The sequence below is a fragment of the Benincasa hispida genome, chromosome 1, assembly GCF_009727055.1.
Source record: "Benincasa hispida cultivar B227 chromosome 1, ASM972705v1, whole genome shotgun sequence".
Taxonomy (NCBI): Eukaryota; Viridiplantae; Streptophyta; class Magnoliopsida; order Cucurbitales; family Cucurbitaceae; genus Benincasa; species Benincasa hispida.
Window position 1 is genome coordinate 7708923 of NC_052349.1, and position 22866 is coordinate 7731788.

Sequence of the window (22866 nt, forward strand, 5' to 3'; positions counted from 1 at the left end):
TCAGCTGAGATATTCGGAAACACAAAAGTGTTACAAATTTCAATAAAGCTCTGGAGATGGGCGTGCGGGTCTTCGCCACGTCGTCCAACAAACTGTCTAGCTGTCTGGATCATCTATAACATAACCGGCTTCATCTCAAACCTTTATCCGTCCAAAGCTGGCCTCATGATTCCTTGGAAGAAATCATATAGGTTAGGTGACGCATAGTCCCAGATGGGTCTATTGCGATCATTCGCCAGGAGGATAGGATTTGCCATAATGTTGTTCACATTTGCGGCTCTTTCTTCCGGTTGTTCCACCATTGTAGAAGTTCTTCCTTGTTGTTGGCGGTTGTCTCTCTGTCTTATTTGGAATGTTCTTTCGATCTTTGGGTCATAATTGGGCTCAGGAGTGTGTCCTTCGCTCATGCAACGTCTGCTTCTTCCTTCACCGAAGGAATGGTAGTGCACAGAGGTCGAAAGCTGCAAAGAAAATCAAAGAGGTTTGCTGTTAGCACAACATATACTGCTGTAGTCCCCGGCAATGGCACCGAAAACTTGATGCGTGTAATTGTGATGCTTATGATGTGAGTTGTGAATGCAGAGTCTCTTGCACGCAAAGTCATAAGATCTGGTCTGGTCCTCTTCTGTAAAGATTCGGCTCATCCCAGTAGTAGGATTTACATTCATGAATGAGCCGCTTCTTTTGGTGGGCTGTATAATTTTCCGAAAATTGCTTAAAGACCAAGAAATTGACAACATCTGCATACCACGGTAATTCTACAAGTTTGAACAACTGCTCGTCTGGAAAGGATGCGTTCACCTTCGATTGAATGCGGTCTACATCCGGATTCTCTAATCTCGACAAGTGGTCAGCGACCTGGTTCTCTGTTCCTTTGCGGTCAATTATCTCCATGTTAAATTCTTGGAAGAGGAGAACCCATCGAATTAGCCTCGGCTTCGTATCTTTCTTGGTCATTAAATACCTTATTTCTGAGTGGTCGGTGTGGACTAACTTTGGATCTCAATAAGTAAGGTCTAAATTTTCCAATCGCAAAGATTACTGCAAGAAGCTCCTTCTCTGATATAGTGTAGTTTGCTTGGGCGGATTTCAATGTTCTGCTTGCATATGAGATGAGGTGTAACATTGTCTTTTCCTTCTGTACTAACACTGGCCCCATCGCATAACCGCTGGCATCGCACATTAGCTCGAATGGCTTTGTCCAGTCAGGCACGATCAAAATAGGCGTTGTAATTAGTGCGTTCTTCAATATTTTGAATGCGTTGAGGCATTGTAAATCAAAGTCAAAAGTTCTGTCAGCCTCTAGCAACTTACTCAACGATCGAGCTATCTTTGAGAAGTCCTTCACAAATCTTCGGTAGAATCCTGCATGTCCCAAGGAACTCTTTACAACCTTCACATTTGCTAGAGGTGGAAGTTTTTCAATGGCCTCAATTTTTGCTTTATCCACCTCTAGCCCCTCCTTGGAAACCTTATGCCTAAGCACAATTCTTTTGTTAATCATGAAATGGAATTTCTCCCAATTCAGCACCAGATTGGTCTCTTCGCATCTTTTTAGTATCCTCTCCAAGTTTTTCAGACAGACTTCATACGTTTGCCCATAAACTGAGAAATCGTCCATAAAGATTTCCACTGAATCTTTGAGATACTCGGAGAAGATTGCCATCATGCACCTCTAAAATGTGCTCGGCGCATTGCATAATCCAAACGGCATGTAGCGAAAAGCAAACGTTCTATATGGGCAGGTGAATGTGGTCTTTTTTTGGTCTTCTGGTACGATCATTATTTGGTTGTAGCCCGCATACCCATCAAGAAAACAGAAGTACTCATTTCCTGCTAGTAATTCTAGCATTTGATCAATAAATGGTAAAGGGAAATGATCCTTCTTCGTCGCCGAATTAAGCTTCTGGTAGTCCATGCAAATACGCCAGCTAGTGAAGGTCTGCATGGGCATTAATTTGTTGTTTGCGTTTGGGACTACCATCATTCCGCCCTTCTTGGGAACGCATTGCACAGGACTAACCCACATGCTATCGACGATATCGTATATGATTATACCTGCGTCCAACCATTTAATGATTTCTTTTTTTACAACCTCCTTCATCGCAGGTTTCAGTCTTCGATAGAGCCTTTCTGGTTTTCTTCGAGCCGAATTTTGTGCATGCAGTATGTTGGGCTGATTTCTCTGATATCCGTAAGCGTCCACCCGATTGCTTTTATATACTTCTTCAAAATGCTGAGTAGTGCATTTTCTTGTTCTTCTGGTAGCACAGAGGATATTATTATCGGCAAGGTTTCATTTTTCCCAAGAAAAACATACTTCAAATGACTTCGCAGAGTTTTCAGTTCCAAGGTAGGTGGTTGTATTAAGGTAGGTTTATGTGTTTTTCTCTCTTCATTTAAATTCAACTTTTCTTCTTTGTTTACTATCTCTATGGTTACATGGCAGGTTTCTACAGATGTTGTCGCATCCTCTCCTTCATCTTCTTCTTCAGACTCTAATTCTTCATCGCAACTATGTTTATTGTTAGAATCTGATAGGCTTTCATCTTTTGGATACTTCATCGCTTTGACAATATTAAACTTGAGCTTCTTTCCGTTGATGCTCATCGTGATCTCTCCTTTGTGCACATCAATTTGAGCACGACCAGTAGATAGAAATGGTCGTCCCAATATGATAGGCACATCTTTGTCCGCTTTATAATCTAGAATGATGAAGTCTGCTGGTAGAATGAATTTATCGATTGCGACCAAGAGATCCTTCAACTTTCCCTCAGGGTGATTTAGGGACCTGTCTGCTAGCTGTCCCACATTCAATTGTTTGAAGTTTGAAAGGGGCATTAAGTTTATGCTAGCTCTAAGATTGCATAGTGCTTGACCCATGCAGATCCTGCCAATTGAGCAGGGTATTGTAAATCTGCCTAGGTCATGCATCTTCGATGGGATTATAGTGTTTGATTTTTGCGTTAATGCCACCATAGCGAATTTTCCTGAACTTCTTTTCTTTGACACCATATCCTTAAAAAACTTGAAATATTTTGGCATATGCTTTATCGCTTCTATAAAAGGAACGTTGATGTGTAGTTGTTTTAATATTTCCAGAAAACGATGATACTGACCTTCATCATTTTGCTTCTTTTTCAGTCTTTGTGGGAATGGTGGTAGCTGTATTTTTAATTTTCGTGGTCTTGAGTTTTGGAGGTGGTCACAACTTCTGGTTCCATCGTCTCGGGCTCTTCTGATTCATTTTGCGTCAATGGTTCTTAGATTCCATTGCATTCAGATTGATCCTGCTAGGCTTTTTCCTTTCTTTTACTGTCGTATTTCCACTTCGCAGGGTGACTACTTGGTAGTGTTGTTTCCCTATGTTCCCCGGGTTACGAGGGAGCTCAGTTGAGCTCGACAATGTCCCATGCGGTCTATTTTTCAGCTCTCCCATAATCTGTCTTATTTGGATTTCTAGATTGAGGATGGAAGTCGCCTAGTTCTGGAGGACCGTCTCATTCTTTTCAATGTACTGTTTTAGCAGGTTCTCCAGAGAGGATGATGGCGGTGCTTGCGAGTTGCTGACTTGTTGTTGTTGTTGACCGTTAGTTCGTTTCAAAAATCCTGGTGGTCCTTATTTTTTCACCATAGGTTGGTAACCTTATTGTTAGTTATTTTTCCAAGCAAAATTAGAGTGGTTTCTCCACTCGAGGTTGTATGTATTTGAGTAAAGGTTGTCTTGACAAATTAGATTGACTGTGGGTTTCATGGACACTCTTCAATCGGATGCGATTCTCCACATGTATCACAACTCGTGCTTGTCTGTTCTATTGTGTTGACTTGCCCACTTTGCATTCTTGGATTGTTGATTGCAATGCCCTGTCACAAATTTATCATCGCATTCATTTGATTTTTCAAAGATGCGATGGCACCGTTATTTGCATTACCTTCTCTGGGTTTTCCTCGTTGATCGCTTTCCTGCGGATCTTCATGATTTTTTGATATGCGATCAAGGATGTTCTTAGCCTCATCATAAGTTTTATCAAGCAGACCACCTGCAGCTGCCGTATTCGCAGCTGTCTGCGATGTAGGATTTAATCCATGGTAGAAAATTTCCATTTGGAGGCGGTCTGGTAATCCGTTGTACGGGGAATCTCGCACTAATCTCTTAAACCTCACCCACGAGTCGCTGAGGGATTCGTCTTCTTCTTGTAGCATTCTCTGTAGGAGGGAAATACTTTTTCATGAACTTCTTGACAACTTGTTCTCGTGAAGTTATCTCCCCTAGCTCGGGGGAGTATGCCCATTTGCTTGCTTTATCGCATAACAAAAATGGAAATAACGTGAGTCGAACTTCTTCAGCAGAGATATTCGGGAACACAAAAGTGTAAAAAATTTCGATAAAGCTCCGAAGATGGGCATGCAGATCTTCGCCACGCTGTCCACCAAACTGTCTGACTATCTGGATCATCTGTAACATAACCGTATTTATCTCAAACCATGATCCGTCCAAAGCCGGCCTCATGATTCCTAGGAAGAAATCTTACAGGTTAAGTGACGCATAGTCCCAGATGGGTCAATTACGATCATTCGCCAGGAGGATAGGATTTGCCATAATGTTGTTCGCATTTGCGGCTCTTTCTTCAGGTTGTTCCGCCATTCTGAGAGTTCTTCCTTGTTGTCAGCGGTTGTCCCTCTGTCTTCTTCGGAATGTTCTTTCGATCTCTGGGTCATAATTAGGCTAAAAAGTTTGTCCTTCGCTCATGCGATGTCTGCTTCTTCCCTCACCGAAGGAATGGTAGTGCACAGAGGTTGAAAGCTACAAAGAAAATCAAAGATTTTTGCTGTTAGCGCAACATATATTGCCGTAGTCCCCAGAAACAGCGCCAAAAACTTGATGCGTGTAATTGTGATGCATTATGATGCGAGTTTACGGTGATCATGCAAGTTTTCCTAACAAGACCCAAGTATAAGCCTTCCTAGGTTTCCTGGTAAGTCCAGGGTCCACAGGGACTACTAAGTAAATATGCATCAGTCACTTTGATTCTCTTACAATAGTAAAACCAAATGAAGTGGATGGTGTTTTGATTAAGGACTTCCTATGCGATGGAGTTTGAACGTAGAGTTGATGAATGCGTAGTGTTACAATGAATATACAATGAAGGGTTTGAGAAGGGGTTTAGCTAACATTTCCTAAGATTGTGCACAAGTTATGCGATCATGCTACACACAAATAACAACACGTCATTTCTCAATACAGAATGCCATAATTCCTATTTCTAGGACGCATGTGATGTGTATACGAAACAGTCGATAGGACTTATGTCTAAGCCTCTACTCTTATCTATACGATGATGAATGATGCACACATAAAACAAGTTGGCCGCATACAATCATTCCTATTTTTAGGGCGTATGCGATGTGTTAATAGCAATAAAAATTATGTCTAAGTTTCTATTTCTTGCTTATACGATTCTAATCTAACTCTTTCAAGCCTAGATTCTATTTTGACTCTTTCAAGCCTAGATTCTATCTTTAGACTACTCTCTCAAATATGTCCAAATGATGAATGACGCATACATAAGACAAGATGATCGCATAAAATGTAAATCTTAAGTCATGTTAGCTAAGTACTTCTCAACCCATTCAGAAATTTAGCAACTCATGCATGGTATGGAGAGATTGAATATAGATTGAAATGAGATTTTCATTTTCTATAAATAAAGTACTGTATATAAAATATCAAATGGATTTAAGAGATAAGAAGTCCGGTAAGCAATGTCTTGCTTCCCATGTCCTTTTGCACTGCTCTTGTTCACACTACCTCTGTTCAAGATGTGTATTCTTGCTCTCACAAGTGTTGGCCCTTTCCTCTTTGTAACGCTTTCCGACAGTCTCTTAATCTGTCCGAGAATGATCTCTCGGCTTCCTTGTCTCTTTGCTCTTCTCCATCCTTCAAGTATATGTATGAGTATGTGTGTGAACAGACAAAATGATTCTCTACTCCTAAGCTCGTTAACCCTTTTACATTGATGGCCTTCAGTATTTATAGAGCTCAAGGTGAAACAGCCTTTCTTATTAATGATTGCAATGATGGGTGGCATTAATTTCCCTGTTCTGATGCATCGATTAATGGTCACCGAAAGTTGTGTACTTGGTACAGTGTGGCTTTTAACGACTTGTCAACTAAATTCGGATTCGACCGTTATCAGCTTACCGTCCCATTATGATTTATTATGATGTCACCTTGATGCGCAGTCTTTATGCGGCCACCTTTTTAAGAAGCTTCCCACGATTGTATGACTTGCGGTCGCATTGTTCCTTGCCAACGCATATGTGTCATCGCATTGTTCCTTGATATGCGGTCTTTATGCGGCCGCCTTTTTAAAGAACTTCTCACAATCGCAAATTAGTAAATTAACAGTTTTTATGCGATGAGCGCTTGCGATTGCAATTCCTTTCAATTTAGCACTTTTGGACATGATATTGCTTATTTCACCATCGCATTCTCTCATTGTTTTACTTATTTGAGTTGTAATAACTTGTATTTCTACTAGTTATCAAAAGGTCTTAGAGCCAAAGAATCCTTAGAGCTAGTACATTCAGACCTTTGCAGTCCGATGAATGTTAAAGCTAGGGGAGGGTATGAATATTTCCTCAGCTTTATAGATGATTATTCAAGATATCGTTGTATTTACCTAATGCATCATAAGTCTGACTTACTTGAAAAGTTCAAGGAATATGAGGTAGAGGTTGAGAACCAATTAGGTAAAAATATTAAAACACTTCGATCTGATCGAGGTGGTGAGTATATGGACTTAAAATTTCAAAATTATTTGATAGAACTTGAAATTCAGTTTCAACTCATAACATCTAACATACCTCAATAGAATGGTATTGCAAAAAGTAGAAAAAAAACCTTGTTAGACATGGTTCGTTCTATGATGAGTTATTCTCAGTTACAAAATTCTTTTTGGAGTCATGCAGTAGAGATTGCAGTATACATTGTGAACATGGTTCCCTCGAAAAGTGTTTCAGAAATACCTTATGAATTATAGAGAGGACGTAAAGGTAGTTTACGTCACTTCAAGATTTGGGGATACCCAACACATATGTTGGTACAGAACCTAAAGAAATTAGAACGTCATTCAAAAGTATTCTTATTTATAGGCTTATCCTAAAGAGACAAAAGGTGGTTATTTTTATGATCCTCAAGAAGATAAAGTCGACAAATGCAACATTCCTAGAGGAAGGCCACATTAGAAATCATCAACCTCGCAGTAAACTAGTATTAAGTGAGATTTCCAAAGAAACTACAGATAGGTGAATAAGAGTTAATGATCGAGCTAGTCCTTCAACAAGAGTTGTTAATGAAACTGGTACTTCACATGCCTCGACGTAGTGGGAGAGTTGTTCAATAGCTTGACCGTTACATGGATTTAATAGAAACTCAAGTCATCATACCTGATGATGGCTTAAATGATCCATTGACTTTTTAAAAAGGCAATGGAAGATGTGGATAAAGACCAATGGATAAAATCCATGTACCTCGAAATGGAGTCAATGTACTTTAATTCAGTCTGGAAACTTGTAGATCAACTAGAGGGGTTCAAACCAATTGGTTGCAAATGGATCTACAAGAGAAAACAAGACCTAGCTAATAAGATATAGACCTTGGCAGAAGGGTTTATCCAAAGAAATGAGGTAGATTATGAAGAAACCTTCTCTTCAGTTACCATGATTAAGTCCATTAGAATACTCTTATCCATTGCTACCTTTTATGATTATCAAATCTGGCAAATGGATGTCAATATGGCTTTTTTAAAGGCTATCTTGATGAGAGTATCTATATGTCTCAGCCAAAGGGGTTTATTGAACAGGGTTAAAAGCAAAAAGTTTGCAAGCTTAATAGATCCATTTATGGGTTAAAACAAGTATCTCAATCCTGAAATATGAGATTTGACACTGCGATCAAATCTTATGGCTTTAAGCAGAACGTTGACAAACCTTGTGTTTACAAGAAGATTGTCTACAAAAATGTAGCTTTTCTGGTTCTATAAGTTGATGATATTCTACTCATTGAAAATGAAGTAGAATTTCTAGCTGACATTAAGAAATGGCTAGCCACACAATTCTAAATGAAAGATTTGGGAGAAGCAGAGTATGTTCTTGGGATCCAGATAGTTCAGAACTGCAAGAACAGGACGCTAACATTGTCTCAGGCATCTTATATTGACAAGATGTTGTCTAGATATAAAATGCAAAATTTCAAGTGAGGTATGTTACCTTTCAAGCATGGAATTCATTTGTCTAAGGAAAAATATCCTAAGACATCTCAAGAGGTTGGGGTTATGAAACGAATTTCCTATGCATCAACAGTTGGAAATTTGATGTATGTCATGTTGTGTACATGTTTACACATATGCTATACAATCGGAATAGTCAGCAAATATCAGTCTAATTCTGGATATGATCATTGGACTGCCTTAAAAACATTCTCAAGTATCTTCAGAGAACGAGAGACTATATGCTTGTTTATGGTGCTAAGGATTTAATCTTTACTGGATACACTGATTCTGATTTTCAAACCGATGTGGATTCTGTTGGAAGTAGCAAGCATGCAACGGAATAAATCAGGATCATTAAGCACTCTAATTCATTAATTTTCTCATTAAACCAAGCATGTTCATCAAATGAAAAGATGATTACAGCAACATACTTTAAAGACTTTCTTCAATCCAGAAAATTGACTCCAATCTCCTCAGTAACTGGATGTAAACCACCATAAGATCTTTTCTACTATTCTCTAGGAACCTTAAATTGAGTTATAGGACTCAATATAAACTGGATCAAAGAAATCGTGTAGGAGAAGAAAGCTGGTTTTTTTTTCCTTGCAACATTGAAGAACCCTTCTTCAAGCTTTCAGACCAGAAAATTCAGCTTTTTCTTGGATAATTCTCAGCTCAATCTTATGTGTTTTAAGTAGAAGTCTCATGCAATCATATTGCACAAGCTAACAAAAGCTCCTACTTCATCAAATTAGAGTGGATTTGAATGGAATATAGATGGGTTTCATGCAAGTGGAAAGACCCTTTTAGTGGATTTTTTCAAAAAACCATTTTCCCTTTTAATTTTGAAATCATTTAAAACCAATTTTAGTTTTAATTCTTTTTAATTGAACTGAAATTCTATTAATTTTAAAAAATTAATTCAATAATTATTTTTTTAATAAAATTAATAATTAATTAAATACCAATTTTACTACCATGAATCCATATTCATGTAATTTGATATTTAAATCAAATTTAGATATAAACCAATTCTCCACTTTCGTCTAATTAAATATGTAATTATATCACATATAATTACTAATTCCCTTAATTTGAATTTGAAAGTTTCAAACTCACTCGTCACATTATTCTAAGGTTTATTTCGTTTGTGAGCTAGTAAGGGGATCTAATGGACCTATAGACCATAGGCTCCAACAATCCGAGATTAATCGGCTAAACTCTTTAACCTAATTAACTACCATTCGTTAACTACCAAGTCACTCCACTAAAGCCCAATAGTTGCACTCCCCTCATTATAGATACTTTGTGTCTACTCGATATAACCATGATTAGTAAGTTAACTCTTCACAGATTGTTCGTAATAACGGTTGGATCAATAGTTGTTTTACCCCGAGATTACCTCTTATTCTTTAATTCCCGTTGATCCTCTAATGAACAATTCGTTTGTGATCCAATCATCAAACCGAGTCCCTGTTGGGCTATTGAGAGGGTGGGGCCCCTTGTTCAAGACTCGGAGTCAGCACTTAAGGGAATAACCTCTCTACTAACCCTAAAAGCGGGTAGGAGTGAGTTCCATCTTGCACCTTATGTCCCTAACTATCTACCCGGTCTTACCCCTAAAATGGGAGGGTTATTGAGCCGGCACTGTTGAGCCAACCCACACCCTTAAAAATCTAAGCATAGTCTCGAATAAACAGGAGTTCATAGCTAGGAAGGATTAAGGTAAGTTACCTAGATCATCATTCTGAAATAGTTATGCTTAAACAGTAAACAACATATATAAAGTAAGAGTGACTTATTTCTTGATCCTATCTTATGCAAACTCATTGCATAGGATATCCCCACTTTCAGGTTCCCACATGAACAAATTAGGATCATTTTGTTTTGTAGCACTTTACAATAATGGTAACAACTATAAAGTGGGTTGCATCCGATAGTGTTACCATAATAAGGTACCCAACCTTATTCGTATACTATAGATCATTTTGGTTATTTACTCGAACTTGATCAATCTTATGTCTAGAGATGTCCACGTGGCAGGGTGGGGACGGGGAAGACTTCCTCGTCCCCGTGAATTTCCCCGCGAGGATTCCGCGGGGAAAAATTCCTCGCCTTATTTTTCTCTAACATTTTTTAAAAATTTCAATTAAATATATACTTTTTTTACTATTCTTTAAACATTTTCAATGGAACTTTCATTTAAATGAAATATTATCAATTTCACTAATTAAAAACAATAATACATATGTAATTAAAAAATATAATTAAAATGCTAAATTCTCATAATTTGTAAAAATTAAAATTCAACATAAAGCATCCTATCTTAAAATATTACAACATCTAGGGAATTAAAGTAATAAAAATCTTGAAACTTAAATAATGAAAACATCCATAATCATCTTAATAAAGTCTACAATATAATATTATTTAAAAATTTATAATTTATATACAAAGTAGGGGCAGGGCGAGGAAACGGGCAGGGTCAGGGTCTGGCCCCAAATTTTAAATGGGGAAAAATTCCCTACTTCCTCCCCCATTCCCGTCTCGTTCGCGGCGTCCCCACGGGGCCTCGATCCCACGATTTTGGACATCTCTACTTATGTCCCCACTTAAGTTCAAGTACTCATGTAATAGCCATGGATCTTGGACTGACTTTCTAAAACGAAATAAGCAATCATATATTCAATAACTACTTTATTGAATCAAAACTTCAATAACATTTTTATTGATAATAGAATAAGTTTATTGTTTACAAACCACGAGTTTTAGGACATAAAACCAACAACTTCCACTTGGACTAAAACTCCAGTGGATATTACATACATATATATATATATATATATATATATATATTATATATATATATATATATATATATATATATATATGGTTGGGTTGTATATCCTAAAACTCGCAGTTTGTAAAGTTAAACATATTCTATTATTAATAAAGACTAAATCCAATAAACTAAAATCCATGGCTATTATTTGAATACTTGAACTTTATTTGGAAACATAAAAGTAGATCAAGTTTAAGTAAATAGTCAAAATGATCTATAGTATACGAATAAGGTTGGGTGTCTTATTCTGGTACCACTATCAGATGTGGCCCACTCTGTAGTTGTTACAATTTATTGTAAGGTGCTACAAATGAAGTGGTCCTGATTCATTCATGTATTGACATGAGGAGTGGGGCCATCCTATGCAATGAGTTTGCGTAAGATCGGACCAAGAAATAAGTCATTCTTACTATATAACATTACTTACTGTTTAAGACTGACTATTTCCCTTAGATGACCTAGGTAACTTGATCTTAATCCTGAGCTAACTATGAACTCCTATTTATTTGGGATCATCCTTAAATTTGCATAGGTGATGGTTGGCTCAACAGCACCGGCTTAATAAACCTCCTATTTAAGGGGTAAGACTAGGTAGATAACTGGGGACATAGGATGCAATAAGGAATTCACGCCTACCCAATTTAGGGATAGGAGAAATGTTGTTCTCTTAAGTACTGAATCTAGGTCTTGAATAAGGGGCCCCACCCTCTCATTGGCTCGAGAGGGATCCGGTTTAATGATTGGATCACAAACCAATTGTTTATTAGAGGATCAATGGAACTTAAGGAACAAGATGTAATATCGGGGGTAAAACAACATATTGAAGTAACCGTTATTACAAACAGTCTGTGAAGGGTCGACTTACTGATTATGGTTAAATCAAGTGGACACAAATATATCTACAGTGAGGAGAGTGCAACCATCAAGCTATAGTGGTGTGACTTGATAGCTAACGAATACTAATTAATTTGGTCTAAAGAGTTTTAGCCAGTTAATCTTAAATCGTTGGAGCTCGTGATCTGTAGGTCCATTAGGTCCCTCTACTAGCTCGTAAACATGAACACCTTGAATTAATGAATTGAGTGATTTTAGAATGATATCAATTTGAATGGTTCAAATTAAATTTCAGTTTGAAAATGTTCAAATGAAAATTAGGGTTTTAATTTGAATAGTTCAAAATTCAAATTAAGGTTTGTATAATTATATTCGATATAATTAATTAAACGTTTAATTTATCGAAATTAAACAAAATTGAAGAGTTTATAATATTGGGTTTTGTGCCATAAAACTCGTAGATAGTAAATGTAACTTTTGACTGTTAATCATGCCTAAATAACTCTAATTCAATAAACTAACATCCTGAGTTGTTGTATGAGTCTTGAGTTGTATGTGGAGATATACGGGGATCATTGTTCAAGATACAACCTAAAAAATCTATAGTATAGGGATAAGGTTGGGTACCTTATCTTGTAACACTATGGATACGACCTATTTTGTATTTGATACAAACACGATAATTCAATGTGTTCGTGTAGGAGACATGTGAGTAAGGGTACCCCATGCAATGAGTTTGCATGAGACCAGACCGTGAAATAGTAACCCTTAGCTGTAATACCATTGTTAGTTTCTATTTCACTAGGATGACTATGACCTAGACAACTTAGTCTCAATTCTGGGTCAGTTATGAACTCATGTCCGAGGGATTGTCCTTTAATTATTATGGGTGAGAGTGGCTGACTCGCCGACTCAATAGGCCTACTATTTTGAGGACAAAACCGAGTTGATAGCTGGGAACGTAATTTCATAAGATGGAATTCACTCCTTTCCTACTTTAGAAAAGTGGATGAGTGTTCCTTTAGGTGGTGTTTCGGATTTTGAACATAGAGCCCTGCTCTCTTATTGGCCTTAGAGGGATCTTTGTTTGTTGGTTGGACCACAAACAGGTTGTTCATTAGAGGAACATTGGTACTTAAGAATGTAGAAGTAACTCAGGGGTAAAATGGTAATTTGACCTAGCTTGGTGTTACGAACACTCGTGCAGGACTAACTTGCTGTTATTGATCTATATCCGTGGATACAGAAATATATCTACAGTGAGAAGAGTGCAACTACGAGTCTATAGTGGAGTGTACCTACAATTAATGAATATTGATTAACTCGGTTAATGAGTTTAGCATATTAATCTCATATCATTGGAGCTTCTGATCTGTAGGTCCATTAGGTCCCACTGGATAGCTCAAAAAAGGGTATTGAGGAAATTAAAGTTATTTGAATTGTTCAAATTAACTAATGGAAAATAATATAATGTATGTTGATACATTATAATATAAAGTTTATAATTTAATTAAACTTTATGATGTAAATTTATTTTTGAATTTGATTTAAAATTAATTTATGGGAGAATTATTTATTTGAAGGATTTCAAATATTAAATGTAATATGAATTAATTTTATATTAAAACTATAGGTTAAAAATAATGCGCATAAGATGCACATTAAAACTATAGATTATATGAGAGAAAGATAGTTGAATGTGATTCAATTATAAGGTTAAATTAAATATGTGATATTGAATTTATCGATTAATTAATTGGAGAATTAATTATTTTAATGTAATTATATTTAATTAAATATGATTTGAATAAATTAATTGAATTGAAACTATAGGTTATGTGGGAGTGATGTATTAGAATATGATTCTAATACACATTTAATTAAATATAGAAATATTTAATTATTATTAATTAGTTGTTGGATTTTATGTCCTAAAAACTCGCAATTTGTAAAATGATAAACATTTTCTATAATCAATATACCTGTTATTGATCTCATAAATTGTATGAAAGTCTAAATCCAATAAACTAAGACTCATGACTATTGTATGAGTACTTGAACTTTATGTGGAGACATAAGAGTGGATCGGATACGAGTAAATAGTCAAAATGATCTATGGTACATGAATGAGGTTGGATATCTTATTCTGGTAACACCATTGGATGCGACCTACTCTGTAGTTGTTACAAAGAGTTGTAAAGTGCTACATACGATGTGACCCTAATTCATACATGTTATGACATGAGGAGTGGGGGCGTCCTATGCAATGAATTTGCATAAGATTAGGACCAAGAAATAAGTCACTCTTACTTTATAACTTTGTTTACTGTTTAAGACTGAATATTTGACCTAGATGACCTAGGTAACTCGATCTTAATCCTGAGCTAACTATGAACTCTTGTTTATTTGGGATTGCCCTTAGATCTGCATAGTTGAGGTTTGGCTCAACAGTGCCGGCTCAATAAGACTCCCATTTCAAGGGTAAAACCAAATAGATAGCTAGGGACATAGGGTGCAAGAAAGAGTTTACACCTACCCGATTTAGGGATAGGAGAAAGGTTGTTCTCTCAAGTACTGAATCCATGTCTTGAACAAGGAGCCCCACCCTTTCACTGGGCTGAGAGAGTTTGGTTTAGTGAGTGGATCACAAACCAGTTGTTCATTAGAGGATCAGTAAGGACTTGAGGAATAAGACGTAATCTCGGGAGTAAAACAGATATTTGACCCAGCCATTATTATGAACAACCTTTGAAGGGTCGACTTGCTGATTATGGTTAAATCATGTGGACATAATATATCTACAGTGAGGGGAGTGAAACTATGATCTTTAGTGGAATGACCCATTAGTTAACGAATGAATATTAATTTGGTCTAATGAGTTTAGCCAATTAATCTCGGATTGTTGGAGTCCATGATTTGTAGGTCCGCGAGGACCCCCTACTAGCTCGTAACGGACTAGCTCTAGAATAGCGTGATAAGTTAATTTGAAACGTTCAAATTAGAATTAAAAGAATTAGTTATTATATAAGATATAATTATGTTTAATTTTAGAATTAAACGGAATAGAAGAATTTATATTTAAATATGATTTAAATATATAAAGATGGATATGTGTTAAAAATAATTTAATATTTGATATTAAATCAATTAAGTTTTATTTAATAGCTAATTTATGAAACTAATTAAATTTTCTGTAACACCCTGAAGTTTCATTATTTATGTAATTTCAGTAATTTTTATTAATTGAGGTCATTTTTGGAATTTTTGGGCATAAGTGTAATTGTGGGAATTTAATGGATTGACGTTGAAATTATTCAATTGGCAGGAATTAATTTTATTTTGGGAAGGAAAGGAAGTTAATAAAATAAAATAGAATAAGGAAAAGAATAAAATAAAAGTTTATTATATTTCCTTTTAAGTTATTATTATTATTTAAAAAAAAAAAAAACCAAAAGCCCTTTCACTCTTCCTCACGCCGCCTAAAAACCCCACCCTCGCGTGCCGGTAGCCGCCAACCGGCCAACTATCGATCTGCTCTCCAGTTGCGCCGCTCGCTATTCAAGAGGTTTTGGCCGACCAGATCCCACCGTCAGACCACGCCGCTCGTCATCGCATCGCCCCTTTCAACCGATCGCTCCATCGAACCGAGTCGATCGTCCAAATCCCCTCCAGTCGCGAGTCCGCCGCCCCAGCCACGAAGTTGCCTCGCGCTACCACCTCTCCCTACGTCGTCCGCTCGAGCCACGCCACGCCTGCCGCTCCTCGTTCAGATCTGCTCCACACTGTTTTGGTTCGCCCTTTCAATCATTGTTCGTCGGCGTAGCAGCTGTTAGCTGTCTGATTCATCCTCCTCCACCGCCATTTCGTGGAGTTTTTGCCAGAAACTTGGAATCTGGGGTAAGATCTAAGGTTTGCGTGTTTCTTGAATGGGTTTGGTCACCCATTGAGTTTTGGTCTAATTTAGTTATACCAATTATATTGTGAAGCTTGGATTGAACTTTCAGGGTGTCAGGAACCACTGTCCAGTAAGATTAGAGTTTGGCTTTAAGGAATTTTGGAGTGTGATTGGTAAGTAATGTGAACTTGGAGCTCTTTGGAAGGGTTAATATGCTGAAAATTTGGTTTTCAATTCCTAATTTTGGGTTATGAATAGATTGGTATCTCCGTGCTAAGCTTGGAACAAATTCCTGGATCATCACATATTTTGGGTAAGTTGTTTTGTGGCGTTTGAGGTATTTTCGTATTTGGAGTTTAGTCCTAAATGTCGGACTTAATTTTGATTTTTGATTCAGAGTGTGATTCAAGAATTTTACTAAGTTAAAGGAGAGTGTGGATTACTTTTCGTTAGATTTGTCATCAAGGTAAGTAATCTTACTACTAGAACCGCCTTTGTGTCGATAAATTTATGATTTATGTTAGGGATTGTAAACTAGTTGCCAGGATAATCTTGACTGTTCTGAGATTTAATGGACTGTTTAGAAAAGATATATGAGCATGTGACAATATGTCTGAAGCATGTTAATGTATGAGTATGATTTAGAATTTTATGAGATATATTAAATGGACGATTAAGATGGCCCTAAATTATGAGTTAAGCGACACTACTATGGGAATGTCTTAAAGTTAGGTGAAAGTTGGAGCATTTTGTTGATGTGCTTAATTATGTGATTTATTATGAAAGTGTGTAAGCTACATGATGTATTATGAAAATTCAAATGTTTGATTGTTTACATGAGTTAGTGCATGAAAGTGATGTACCAGAGTGGATCCATTAATACTAGATTAATTAGGTATGTTGAGGTTAATTAACATGATCAAGACCTTGATCAAGAGATTTTAGAGAATTCATGATTATGTGAACGTTATATGTAATATGAAGTTAGATGCAATATCTTTTCCTTTCCAGACTATGTGACTGCATGAAAATGATGCACGTTCAAAGGCGCTAGGACATGAAAGAGATGTACTAGGGCTGGTGTATATGAAAGTGATACATACCTAGAGGGTACTGGGGTGTACAAAAGAGGTACATACTCAGTAGGTTATGTGTACACAAAAGAGGTGTATACATAACCATATGTACGAAAGAGGTACGCATCCCTAAATTTATAGAGAGGATCTGGGGTGTATGAAAGAGGTACATACTCTATGTATATACGAAAGAGTGTATACATAACCATGTGTACGAAAGAGGTACGCATCCCTATATTTATAGAGAGGATCTAGGGTGTACAAAAGAGGTATATACTCAGTGGGTTATGTGTATACGAAAGAGGTGTATACACAACCATGTGTACGAAAGAGGTAAGCATCCCTACATTTATAGAGAGGATCTGGGGTGTATGAGAGAGGTACATACTCAGTGGGTTATGTGTATACGAAAGAAGTATATACATAACCATGTGTACGAAATAGGTACACATTCAGTAGGTTATGTGTATACGAAAGAGGTGTATACGTAACCATGTGTACAAAAGAGGTACACATTAAGTGGGTTATGTGTACATGAAAGAGGTGCATACATAACCATGCGTATGTAAGAGATTGTGTTTCCTTCGGGATTTTTGTGGATCATATGAGACTTACTAGAGATAGTGGGCATACTTAACTATAGTAGGATAGAAATAAGTTTTTCATGTATGTGTGTGTCCCATGAGGACTAGAGCAATTTATATGTTCCACTAGAGGTAGGCATCTAGAGGACATAGATGTCTAGCCTAACCCCAGTAGTGGGGTTACTTACTGAGTATTTTATACTCACCCTTTCTCATGTTTATATTTCAGGTAAGAGTAGGAATGCGCTGGCGAATGACAAGCGGAATTTGTGAGCGAGCCACTAGGACCAGTTTTATGCTTCCGCTTATGAGATTTAAACTTCTTTTCATGTTTTCTTAGCTTTCAATGTCAGTTCCATGCAGTCAAATTTTTATGTTTAGATAAAATTGGAATAATTGAAAAACAAAAACACAAAATGGAAAAATGGGTTTTTCCATTATCCATCACCTAAGTAGTTCACATATGAAGCATTAACATTGCCTTATCTTCTCCAAGCATGAGCTTCAACTCATGCAACTCTTCTCTTTGCATGTTTATCTACAATATAATGAAGAGATTGGAGTGAAAATTGGGCATGCAATCTATAAAGTTTTTAAGAGAAAAACTAGTTTGAAGAAAGGTTCTTCAACAAGGTTGCAGCAGTGAGCTTTTCTCTTTCATCCCTTGATTCAGCATATTAACCTGAATACACAAAAGAGGTGTTTAAGAGAAAAACTAGTATAAAGTTTTTAAGAGAAAAAGATATGGAGAAGATAACAGTTGAAGATGGAGCTTTGAAGAAGTTCTATAAGTGGTATGTCTTGAAACTCATCTTTTCTACAAAAGCATGCTATATATTTTGCCAAAATTAGTGAATATGAATGCTTAGATCCTTGTGCTTCCGCTACTGTTGATACAATCCTACATTAGTTTGATTAATTAATATTTATTTAATTTATTTTTTTAATAAAGTAAATTTGATTTAATTTATTTAGTTAAATTAAATATATTTATTATTATTTAATTAATTAAAATAAATTAAAATTAGATTTGTTTATTTTAATTAAGAATTATAATAATAAATAAAATTAAATAAAAAAAAAGGTAACTCCCCATGTTTGGGAGTTATGTTTTTTTATGGGGAGAGGGAGTCTTCTCCCTAGTCTTCTCTCTCTCCCTCTGACTCTCACGATCATTGTGTGGTTTTAATGAAAAAAGAAAAAAAAAATCTCTCCTCGATAGATAGTTCTCTATGAATTTTTCTCTTTTTTCTCCTAAACCAAGAAGAGGGGATCCCATTATCCCGCCTCAGAAAACTCAATAGAGGATACTGGTGAAGGATTTTTGGGAGTGTCGTTTATTTCCAACAGAGATTTTTCAACAAGGTATGAATTCTTTTTATTTTCTTTTAATGTATATGTTTAGCCTAGGTTTATTTTTCAATGCTATCTCTGTTTGATATTAAATTAAAGTTAGATATAATTTTTTCGCACCCTACAATAGTATCAGAGCCAGGTTTGTTTTAATATCAATTTTATTTTTGCATTGGTCATAGGTGGGATTAAATGCATTATGATTGTTTTTGGTTTGCTGTGAACTGTTTGGATTTAAATTGGCCATAGATTTACATTTATTATGTGATTTGATCATGTAAGGGCCCATGCGTTTTGGGCATTTTAATGTAAATCGAGTCTGTAAGTCCGTGTCTACAATCAGGTTGAAGAACGATGAAGATTGAAATCAATTTTGACCAAAAACATAGGAATACAGTGGCTGCAATTAGAGAAAAAATTGGAATAGGAAAATGGCGGCTGCAAAGTGGAAAGGCTGACATCATTGTGAAATCAACCTCAACGATTCACGCGGTCCAGTTCAAGGTTCACCCGGTTCGAAATTCTTCTAGTTTGGTTGTTGACTTCAATGTCACGGATGACGTAAGCGTGACGTCAGGAGGCGCGGTTTGAGGTTTGACCAATTTTCGGCAGTCCGATTTTGACCGTTTTTTGGCATTTTTGACCTTTTTGTGGTTTTTGGCCTACATTTTTTTAGCCCTGTTCAAGCGGTTTTGGCCCCTTTTTGAAAGCTTTGTTCAGGGTTCGAGCTCTTCTGGTCCGGTTTGGGTGCGGTTGAAGACTACTTAGGATAAAATTAGTAAAATTAATGTAATTTTTTGCTTTAATTTTATCATATGGGCCAATTAACCGGTTCATTAGCTATTTAAATGCTTTATGGGTGTCATTTAGACATAATCCCACCTTAGGTTAAACATATTCATGCATTTTTATATTTAAATGTTATAATATATAGTTTATGCATGATAGGTTAATTTCTTTACTAATATAATTGTTATATATATATATATATTTGAAATTAACAAAGCATTAAGCATATAATTACTTAGATAAATATAAAGAGTTATATTTATTATAAAGTTTTGAGCATACTTAATTGATTTTCATGTTTGCATTTATATAAAGTGTTATATTTTTTTTATATGAAAATCAATATGCATTAAGCATGTCACATCCATACTATTAATGCAATTGTTATATTAAATTATGCAATGCATGTTATATGGTTTGTTTATTAATTAAAACCATATAACAGCATGATTATAGGGCTAATCATTAAAAATTATTTTTTTCCCTCAACTTAATGATTAGAAACCATCAATCTATAATTAAGAATTGCATACAAACATAGGATCATAAGGTTAATAAATTAATTTTAAAATGGCTAAAATTAACTAGACATAGGATTAGAATTTTTTCTCTTAGTTTTTAAAAATAATTTTAATGAACTAAGTAGGAAAAACATTACTATGATTATAAGGGAACTCTACTGGTGAAGTTATGTCTAAGGCTGGGGTTTTTAAGTTAACAGTTAATGGAACACCTCTTACCTGGGAACTGACCTGGAACTTGAATTGAATTAATCATAGTTTGATGTTAGCATGCATTGTCACTAGGTTGATTAAAGGAGTTTAATTCACTTAGAACATAGATTTTTTTTTTATATATATATATAAGTGTTATAATAAGAATAAACTTAGAAAGATTACTTAGCTAGATTTATCTAAGTTAAATAAACCATAAAAAATACGGTAGGACACTTTAGTGGGAGAAAAATTACAAAATGAGATATTTAAAATCACGTTTTGCTCCTACGTCCCTATATTCACAAAGTGAGATCCATACTCAGCTTTTTGTCGCCTTAGGCACGGCCTCTCCTCGGAAAGTGTTTGTATGGGTCGATAACAAGGTGAATGGGGAAAGTGTCTATAGTAAGTGGGAGTGGGACATGTGTCAACGTATCCCTCAGTTTCCGCCCCTCGGTCACATCATGAGATGTCTATGATCTGCCTACATGTCACCCTGGAGTAGCCATCCCTTTGGAGGGTCTGATCATAGGATTCGTAATACCATGAACTCTTGGAAAGGATAGGGTTTCTCAGGTTAATTACCAACAATTGTCTTTCCTAATGATAACCTGTTGGTACGTACCTTTGAGATCTAAAAGTGGGAGGGTTACACTTACGGGGATGAGTTAAATGTGTTAATAAACCCTTGACCGAACAACGGTGGCTAAAGTCTATAGGAATATGAGTTATTCTGGTATTAGATTTAGCTGAGAATTGTCTCATTTCAGAGGATGAGTAGTTGATCACCCTTCGGTGGCGGTTACACTAAACTTCTAAAGCATCATTGCAAAACTAAATCAATAGTTTCTTAGGGTTCTTTGATTACTTGTTTTGGGATTTTATGCATTTATTTGCTTGTGTGATGGGTTAAGGCAAAGATAACTAATATGGTCATTGTTTTTTTTCAATAATGTTTTCCTCTATAATAGCACTACTTAAAAATGAAAAATTAACCGGTAAAAATTATTCTATGTGGAAGTCCAAGTTGAATACAATTCTTGTTGTAGACAATCTGTGGTTTATCTTAACAGAGGAATGTCCTCCGGCCCTTACTCGTAATGCATCCCAAGCGATAAAGGATGCTTATGATCGCTGGACAAAGGCAAATGAAAAGGTATGAGTTTATATCTTGGCCAACATGAGGTTATGGACACGGCGAGAGAGATTATGGAATCTCTCCAAGATATGTTTAGACAGCCGTTCTACTAATGCCACCATGATGCCTTCAAGTACATTTACATTTGTCGCATGAAAGAGGGCATATCTGTTCGGGAACATGTCCTGGACATGATGGTCCAATTTAAGAATTGCAGAGGAAAATGGAGCGGTTATAGACGAGTGTAGTCAAGTTTCGTTCATCCTGGAATCTCTTTCGAAGAGTTTTCTTCAATTTCGTAGTAATGCGATGATGAACAAAATTCAATTCGACCTGACTAGTCTCCTGAATGAGCTACAACTTTTTCAATCTTTTCTGGAAAACAAGGGACAAATAGAAGGAGAGGCAGATGTTACCCATTCCAAAAGAAAGTTCCACAAGGGTTCATCCTCTGTGACTAAAGTTGTATCTCAATCTTTTGCTTCTAAGAAGATTAAGAACAAGAAAGGAAACAAGGGGAAGGCTCTTGCTACTATTCACAAAGGCAAGGGAAAGGCCAAGGTTGCTGACAAGAGCATTTTTTTTCACTGCAACGTGGATGGACACTGGAAAAAAAAACTGCCCTAAGTACCTCGCTAAAAAGAAGAAGGAAAAGAAAGGTAAATTTGATTTACTTGTTTTAGAAACATACCTTATTGAGCATGATGAGTTTGCTTGGATAATTGATTTAGGAGCAGCTAATCATGTTTGCTCTTCTTTATAGGGAAATAACTCCTTTCAGCAGCTGGAAGAGGGTGAGATGACGCTCAGGGTCAGAACGGGAGACGTCGTTTCAGCTCGTGCAGTGGGAGATGAAAAATTATTTTATGGAAATAAATTTCTTTTATTAGAAAATCTATTGGCAATTTCCCAAGATAAGAAAGAACTTAGTATCTTAGTATCTATTTCCCAAGATAAGAAAGAATTTTTCAATAAATGAAGCGTTCATTTCGAAAAATGGTGTACATATTTGTTCTCCTAAATTAGAAAACAACTTATATGTGTTAAGACCAACTGAAATAAAAAACACTTTTAAATCATGAGATGTTTAAAACTACTAATACTCAATAAAAAAAGACAACGTATTTCTCCTAAAAGTAATAATATATATCTTTGGCACTTAAGACCAGGTCACATAAACGTCGATAGAATTGGTCGTTTGGTAAAGAATGGACTTCTAAATAAGTTAGAAAATGATTCATTACCACCTTATGAATCTTGTCTTGAGAGAAAAATGTGTAAAAGACCTTTTATTGGAAAAGGCTATAGGGTCAAAGAACCCTTAGAGTTGATACATTCAAATCATTGTGGTCCAATGAATGTAAAA

General features: G+C 36.1%; 2 long non-coding RNA genes across 2 annotated transcripts; both read left to right on the forward strand.

Moving 5' to 3' along the window:
• Positions 1 to 15373: 15373 nt before the first annotated feature.
• LOC120070304 lies at positions 15374 to 17989 on the forward strand. The gene is made up of 5 exons (XR_005479850.1): positions 15374 to 15846; positions 15954 to 16017; positions 16103 to 16157; positions 16242 to 16310; positions 17734 to 17989. It is a non-coding gene; the product is annotated as an uncharacterized LOC120070304 (long non-coding RNA).
• A 476-nt stretch (positions 17990 to 18465) lies between these two features.
• On the forward strand, positions 18466 to 22497 carry LOC120089426. Its single transcript, XR_005485171.1, has 2 exons — positions 18466 to 22159; positions 22264 to 22497. It is a non-coding gene; the product is annotated as an uncharacterized LOC120089426 (long non-coding RNA).
• The last annotated feature ends 369 nt before the right edge of the window (positions 22498 to 22866 follow it).